This window comes from Acinonyx jubatus, chromosome F2 (assembly GCF_027475565.1).
Source record: "Acinonyx jubatus isolate Ajub_Pintada_27869175 chromosome F2, VMU_Ajub_asm_v1.0, whole genome shotgun sequence".
Classification (NCBI taxonomy): domain Eukaryota; kingdom Metazoa; phylum Chordata; class Mammalia; order Carnivora; family Felidae; genus Acinonyx; species Acinonyx jubatus.
In genome coordinates, this window is record NC_069394.1 from 36,201,371 (window position 1) to 36,209,715 (window position 8,345).

Below are 8,345 nucleotides of genomic sequence, written 5' to 3' on the forward strand. Positions count from 1 at the left end.
ATTGTGCCTGCCCATCCGAATCGGTCTCTGCAGCTAATTTCCCAAGGGTCTCAAGGGCAGAGCACGCTAAGTGAGCATATAAATTTGAGGGTTACAGAGAAATTTCCAGGGAGCTACAGTACAAGTTAATAAGCTGAGACTGAATTTGGAGGGATGATTAAAGTACCTTGGCTTGTCCGTCTTCTGTGGCAGAGCCGCTTCACTTGGGGTTCAGGGCTGGGCTTCAGGGCACCCCTGCACTCCCCAAACTTCATGGGGTTTTGTGTAACGTCCTCCTCGTGCATTTTAATGAGGACAGAGGCAGCAGCTTTCCCTGGATTCTCAAGGGGGCCCTTGACCCCTCAAAGGTTAAGAATCTTGATGGAGTTAAGCAATTGTGAGACCGGGTCTCCTGAGACAAGTACTGTAGGCAGCCTCCACCTGAGGGGTGATGCCTTATGGGTGTGTTCAGATTTTTATAGCCCCCTGCCCCCACCCTAAATTGTGACAGGAAGTAGAGCCCCAGGATGGCTCAAACGTGCCATCACTACCTCTGCTTCCCTAGCAGGAGTCCCTTTCCTCCTCAAAAGAGAATATTCAAATACACGGAAAGATTGGCGAAGGAGCTGACTGCTCTATTTTGTTTTTAAGAGGGAATCAGTCCTCCCTGAAGTCGTGTTCGACGTTTGTCACGCTGGGCTGAGGCAGGCTTGGGAAGCAATGCAGTGAGACGTATTGTAGAGAACAGTGAAAAACAAGAGGGTGAATTATGCGGTATTTGTGACTGGATACGCCTGTGATCTCAGTCTTCTCCTCTGCAAAATGGGGACGCTAGTAATGAGTTCTGACTGCATAGAGTTGTTGGTGAGGATTTCATGAGTTTGTGCTCCGTCCAGCCCCAGAACGGTGCTCAACAGGCAGTAGGCAACATAGGTGGCTGTATTGTTGTCTTCACCATCAGTTTGATCGACATAGTCAGATTCATCAGAGTCCGTTGATGGTCAGCACAGACCCAAATTTGGAATCCATTTAGGAGTCAGCAGCTATGTAGAGACGAGTTCATCAGTGAAATAGTAGGTAGGTTCGATTCATTTGATTTCCGGAGGCATTTATGGCGGGGAGTGGATGGGCTTGTTTATCAGGGAAAGCCAGCTTCAGGCCTGGGGCGGTGGGTGCCGCATTTCTGCCTGGCACAGGGCAAAGTTCCAGTTCATGCGATGGAGGAAAAGAGTCTGATCTTAACGACCACCTCCCGAGGGCCATCCATACCGTAAGGACTCTACAGATTTTATCGCACTGATTCTTCACGATAATTCTTTGAGGTCAGCTGGATATGCCATTTCACACATGGGAAAATGGAGCCCCAGGCTGAGTAATTTTCTCAAGCTCGCACAGCTGACTGGCATACACATTGACCGACTCCAAACACTCAGCTTCCTTCTGATTTCACAATTATCAACCAAAATGAGAATCATTTTATGACGCCACCCGATTTTCCTATGTTAGCAATGCAGCTTCTTTCAGGAGACCTGGGGAAGGAAGACGGGATGGGAACCATCGGTTTCTTCGTCACTTCTCAAATTCAGTGTGCTCTCAACTAGCCTCCGTTTCCCACACTCCGTATTCTGTGCGCCCCTCCCCCAATTCTTCCTCTTCTGCAGCCCTTGTCCCACTTAGCGTCATCACTGTCTTGCCCGTCTTCCCAGGCGGGAAACCGGGGGGTCTCCTGGCTCCTTCACCAGCAGCCTCCATTCTCATGCAGTTACCAAGTCCTCACATTTCAGTCCTTAAAAGGCCTCTCCATGCTCACCACCTTTGCCCTAGTTTGGGTCTCATTGTTTTATGGCCTGGATGATCTCAACACTTCCCCAGTGGACTCCCAGCTTTCAGTCTCTCCCACTGTGATCCATCCTTCATGTAGTCTGCAACATTTCTAAAGACAAATTCGGGCTTATCATTCCTTTACACTTGACCTTAGCCAAAAGGCCAAGAAGCGATGTTTATCATTCCTTTTAGTTCCTCCAGTTGCCTATAGGATAAAGTCTGAACGTCTGAACTCCTTATTGTGGCTTACAAGGCCATGGTCTGGAGTTTCCAGGATATTCACCCCAAAATGAGCCACAGATTCCCCCTCCTCTGGGAACTGTTCCCTCTTCCATGCAGAGTTGGGCTGCCAGTCGCCATATTTGCAAAAATGTGACCTTACCTCTTAGCCATAGTAGGTTGGACCAGGGGTAGTCCCATGACTGGAGCCATACCAGTCAGAGTTCTCTCCCCAAGAAATTGGATTTGGAACCACAGAATTACTCTCTCTGTGCCTGAGTCTGTCTCCTGTAAACTCTAGAGCTATGAGCAGGACAGGTGTTCTGTGACGTGAACTGGATTGTGCAGAATGCTTGTCTGGAGAGAGAGAGAAGGAAAGAGATGCACATCTACAGAGAGAAGCAGAGAAAAAGATGGAGAGTGAACACTGCCTGGACTCACCCTGACTTTCTACCTCCAAGTTTTAGTTCTTCCTGGCATCCTGGTGTGCCCCTGCCTTTGGGTCGTGAGAGATTTCCTGTTTCTTTATAGTAAAGTTTTCTCCTTAGCTTAAGCCAGCTTCAGTGGGTATTTACATGCTATTAAAGACCCAGCTAATCTGACCCCGCCTTTCCTCCCCACATCTCCCACCAGCTCTTCCACCTTCCCTCTGTCCTTTCTGTGCTTTCTTCTTTTGCATCAGCCATGAAAGCATTCAATTCCTTACCGTTTGCTCCGCTTTCATTACGCCGCCTTAGGTCATGCTCTTCCTTCTGCTAGGAATCCCCTTCCCTATCTTATTTGGTCTCAGATACTCTTACTTACCCTTTAAGGCTCTGTTCCTATGCTACTCCCCTCATGAAGCTTTGCGTTAGTCCTTCCTGGGGTCTCAAGGCTTTGTTCACACCCTGTTCTGGAGCTTGCCCTCTTGACTTCGTGTTTATATGTCTGCCTCCCCATTAGACTGTAAGCTCCCTGCGGGCAGGATGCAGTCTTCCTCATTTTCTCAATCCTACTGTCTGTAGCTCAACTTGTAGAATTTCTTACATATGTTGGCCAAAGGAGGGTCTGTGGCTCAAAGTTCTTGGCATAGACATGGTACATGGGTGGGGGGGGTAGAGATGCCTTCAGAAGGAGCCCCAAGATGGGACTATTGCAGAAAGGGAAAGATAGGAGCCTCAAGGAATCAAACCTGTACTCCCTCATTCTGGACTTCCCTCAAAGCACCCCATAGGCTCTGGCTTGACCTTGCTTCCTTTCTGGTCAGTAACTTAACATGGCCCCAGAATATTAGGGCCCCATGGCTGACCTTGGGCACCCCAAAACTTGGCAATGAATGAACATTTGACATTGTTGTTTCTGTTTCCTCCTTTCAGATCCTCTCTCAGGCACCTGATAGGCCCACATTTCCTTCTGCCTATCCTTTCCCTTCCTCTTCTCTCCTCTCCCCTCCACTGCTATCTCCCACCTCTACCCCTGGACATGCCACTCTATCAGAATTCTTTTAGGACCCGTATCTTTGACATTTCACTTTATGAACTAATGAGAATTTGTTATTTACTGTGCCAGGCAGTGAGCTACATGCTCCCGGAGAGTTTGAGCCGGAAGGGGGACATTGTGTACCCGGCTCTGGTGTCCGATTCCCTGGGCTTGGATTCTGCTAGGAATAGCATTACTAATGGTTTCTAGGGGGCCCTGGGTGGTTGAGTTGGTTGGGCGTCTGGCTTTGGCTCAGGTTATGATTTTGTGGTCCATGAGTTCGAGCCCCACACCGGGCTCTATGCTGACAGCTCAGAACCTGGAGCGTGCTTGGGATTCCGTGCCTCCCTCTCTATCTGCCCCTCCTCCACTCACGCTGTCTCTATCCCTCTCTCAAAAATAAATAAAAACATTAAAAATTTTTTTAATAAATAAATAAACAGTGGTTTCTACCTCAGGGTACTGTTATAAAATTTAATGCGCGTGAGGCACTCAGAAGAGCACCAAGCATACAGAAAGTGCTCAATAAGTTCTTATTCGTGGGTAAAGATAACATTCCTCCAACTTGAAGACACATGGGCATCCTAAGGAAGCTAAATGATATGGTGACCCTTCAAACCGATATTGTTAAATATCTGTTCAAACTTTATTTAGGCAGTGGTTTGCAACCTTTTGCACACACCAGAATCATCTGGAGGGCTTTAAAGACAGCTGGGCCTCACCCCCAAAGTGTCTGATTCAGTAGGTCTTGTACTGCCTACAGATTTACATTTCTTTTTTATTTTATTTTTAAGTTTCTAGTTATTTTATTGTTGTAAGGACACTTAACATGAGATGAGATCTACCCTCTCAACAAAGTTTTAAGTGTAGAATACAGTATTATTTTAGCATCACAGTATAACGTATTATACATTTTTAAATTTTTTATGTTTATTTATTTATTTTGAGAGAGAGAGCACAAGCAGGGGAGGGGCAGAGATTGAGAGGGAGAGAGAGAATCCCAAGCAGGCTCCACACCAAGAGTCAGATGCTTGACCGACCGACCGAGCCACCCAGACGCCCCATGTTATATCTTAATTACAGGCACAGTGTTGTAGAGCAGATCTCTAGAGCTTATGCATCTTGCATGTGGAGACTTTATGCCCATTGATTTGCAACTCCCCATTTCCCCCTCTTCCCTGCTCCTGGTAAATAACCACAATTCTACTCTCATTCTATGAGTTTGACCATTTCAGATACCTCATATAAGTGGAATGATGCAATATTTGTCTTTCTATGACTATTGACTTCAGTTAGCATAAGGTCCTCAAGGTTCATCCAGGATGAACCTCCTTTTTTTTTTTTTTAAGGCCAGATAATCTCATTGCATGTATAGACCACATATTCTTTATCCATTCATCCATCAGGGGATGGTCATTTTAGGAAATGACCATCAATTTAGCTCATTTCCACATTTCCACACCTTGGCTGTTGTGGATAGTGCTGCCATCAACACTGGAGTCCTAATTAATATCTTTTGAGATCCTGATTTCAATTCTTTTGGACAAATACTAAAAAGTGGGATTGCTGGGTCATAGGGCAGTTCTCTTTTTAATTTTTTGAGGAACCTCCAAACTGTTTTCCAGAGTGGCTGCACCAGTTTGCATTCCCACCACCCGTGTACAAGGGTTCCAGTGTCTTCACGTCTTCGGCCAACACTTGATGCCTTTTATTTTTTTCTAACAGGCGTCTTAACAGGTGTCAGCTCATACTTCATTGTGGGCTTATTTGCCTGCTCCTCATTGTTTAAGAAACTATCATTTCTCCGTTGTATGTTCTTGGCGTTCTTGTTAAAGATTAGTTGACTGTATATGTGTGGATATGTGTGATATATGTGTGATTTCTGGCTTCTCTATTCTGTTCCATTGGTCTATATGTCTGTTTTTATGCCAGTCCGTACTTTTTGGTTACTGTAACATTGTAACATATTTTGAAGTCAGGGAGTGCGATACTTTCAGCTTTGTTCCTTGTGTGTAAGATTGTTTGGGCAATTCTTGGTCTTTTGTGGTTCCATATGAATTTTAGTATTTGTTTATTTTTGTAAAAAATGCCATTGGGATTTTGATAGGGATTGCATTGAATCTGTAGATTGCTTAGGATAGTATGGACGTTTTAACAATATTGTCTTCTAGTCTATGAACAGAGGATGTCTTTCTTGTATCTTCTTTAATGTCTTTCGTCAGTCTTTTATAGTTTTCAAAATAGAAGTCTTTTACCTCCTTTGTTAAGTTTATTCCTAAGTATTTTTTCCTTTTTACTGCTATTATAAATGGAATTATTTTATTAATTTCCTTTTTCAGGTAGTTCATTTTTAGTGTATAGAAATGCAACTGATTTTTGTATCTTGATTTTGTGTCCTGCAGCTTTACTGAATTCATTTATTCTAACGTGTGTGTGTGTGTGTGTGTGTGGTCTTTAGGGTTTTCTATATGTAATATCATGTCATCTGCTAACAGACATTTTCATTTCCTATTTCCTATTTGGATATCTTTTATTTCTTTTTCTTGCCTAATTGCTCTGGCTAAAACTTCTAGTACCATACTGAATAGAAGTAGCAAAGAGCCAGCCTCATTGCTTTGTTTCCTGGTCTTAGAGAAAAAGCTTTCAGTTTTTCACCATTGAGTATGATATTAGCTCTGATGAATACAGATGCAAAAATCCTCAGTAAAATAACAGCAAAGTGAATTTAACAGCACATTAAAAAGATCATGCACCATACTTAAGTTGGATTTATTTCTGGGCTGCGACAATGGTTCAATATATGAAAATCAATTAATATGATACTTCACATTAACGAATGAAGGCTAAAAATCACATCATGATCTCAACAGATGCAGAAACAGTATTTGAATTATGTCCTTTTATGATAAAAACTCCCAAGAAACTGAGCATAGAAGGAAATTGCCTGAAAATAACACAAGTTATATAGGATTTGCATTTGTAACAAGTTACCAGATGATGCTGATTTGCTGGTCTGGGGACTAAACTTTAAGAACCACTTTGTTAGGGCTAAAACTAACAACACAGGTAACAACAGTTGGTGAGGATACGAAAAGAGGAGCCCTCTTACACTGCTGGTGGGAATGCAAACTGGTGTAGCCACTCTGGAAAACAATATGGAGGTTCTTCAAAAAGTTAAAAATAGAACTACCTATGACCTAGCAATTGCACTGCTAGGTATTTATCCAAAGGATACAAAAATACTGATTCAAGGGTCACGTGCACCCGGATGTTTCTAGCAGCACTATCAACAATAGTCAAATTATGGAAAGAGCCCGAATGCCCATCAACTGGTGAATGGATAAAGAAGATGTGGTGTACATGTGCACACACACACACACACACACACACACACTACTCAGCCATCAAAGAGAATGAAATCTTGCCATTTGCAATGATGTGGATGAAACTAGAGTATATTATGCTAAGTGAAATAAGTCATTCAGGGAAACACAAATACCATATGATTTCACTCATATGTAGAATTTAAGAAACAAAACAGACGGACACAGGGGAAGGGGAGGAAAACTAAAATAAGATACAAACAGAGAGGGAGGCAAACCATAAGACTCTTAATTGGAGAGAACAAACTAAACTGCTGGAGGGGAGGTGGGGGGATGGGCTCAATTGGTGACAGGCATTAAGAAGGGAACTTGTGATGAGCGCTGAGTGTTACATGTAAGTGATGAATCACAAAATTCTAGTCCTGAAACCAATACTACATACTATGTTAACTAACTTGAATTTAAATAAAATCGTGGAAGAAGAAGAAAAAAAGAACCACTTATTTACAGCCAGGGTTCACGACCTTGGTTGTACATCAGAAGCACTCAGAGAACTTTTTTTTTTTGTTTGAAGTTTATTTATTTATTTTGAGAGTGAGAGCACAAGCAGGGGCAGGCAGAGAGAGGGGAGATCCCAAGCGGTCTCTGCGCTGACAGCACAGAGCCCAACGTGGGGCTCGAACCCACGAGCTGAGCTGTGAGATCATGACCTGAGCCGAAGGCAGATGCTTAACTGCCTGAGCCACCCAGATGCCTCGAGAACCACTCAGAGGACTTTTAAAAACAACCGACTTCTGAGCTGTATCCTCTGGAAATAAGTGAAGAGCAATCAAGTGAGGCCAAAGGCTATTTCTTTGGAGCTTGCCCTAGCAGGAGAATCAAACATTACCATCCTCTGCATTTGGTAGAGACTCAAAGGCAGGCTGTCTGGGCTCAGACCTAGTTTGCAGCGACACGGTTAAACGCACCAAGAAGGTTCAGATTGTGGGTAAATGCGGGACCCGTTATGGTGCCTCCCTCCGGAAAATTAAATAAGCCAGCATGCCAAGTACACTTGCTCCTTCTGTGGCAAAAGCAAAATGAAAAGACAAGCTGTGGGGATCTGGCATTGTGGTTTCTGCATGAAAACCGTAACAGGTGGTGCGTGGACCTATATCGCCATTTCTGCTGTCACAGTCAGGTCGGCCATCAGAAGACTGAAGGCGTTGAAAGACCAGTAGAAGCTTCACCATTTGAAACATTGCTAGCCTATAATAAACCGGTTAATTTAAATAACAAAATTTAAAAGAGAGAGAGAGAGAGAGAGACTCAAAGTCAGGCAGAAGAGTGGAGAAAAAAAAGAAGGCTTTTAGGTATGCCGTATTCGGGGTTGTTGAAATGGGAAAGCTGGAAGGGGGCTGACCAGAAGTGGGGCTTGCAATGTGATTGGTTAGGGGTCCATATTTGACTTTCCCTGGTTGATTTTCAGTTGGAAGCAGGGGCCAAAATTAGGAAAGCTGGCAGATATTAAGTACTGAGTGTTTGGGGCCAGTTGCTACAAAG

The 8,345-nt window shown here is 43.8% G+C and overlaps 1 pseudogene; it reads left to right on the top strand.

The window, feature by feature from the left end:
* Positions 1–1,196: 1,196 nt before the first annotated feature.
* Positions 1,197–8,090, top strand: LOC106980023 (60S ribosomal protein L37a-like; annotated as a pseudogene).
* Positions 8,091–8,345: the final 255 nt, after the last annotated feature.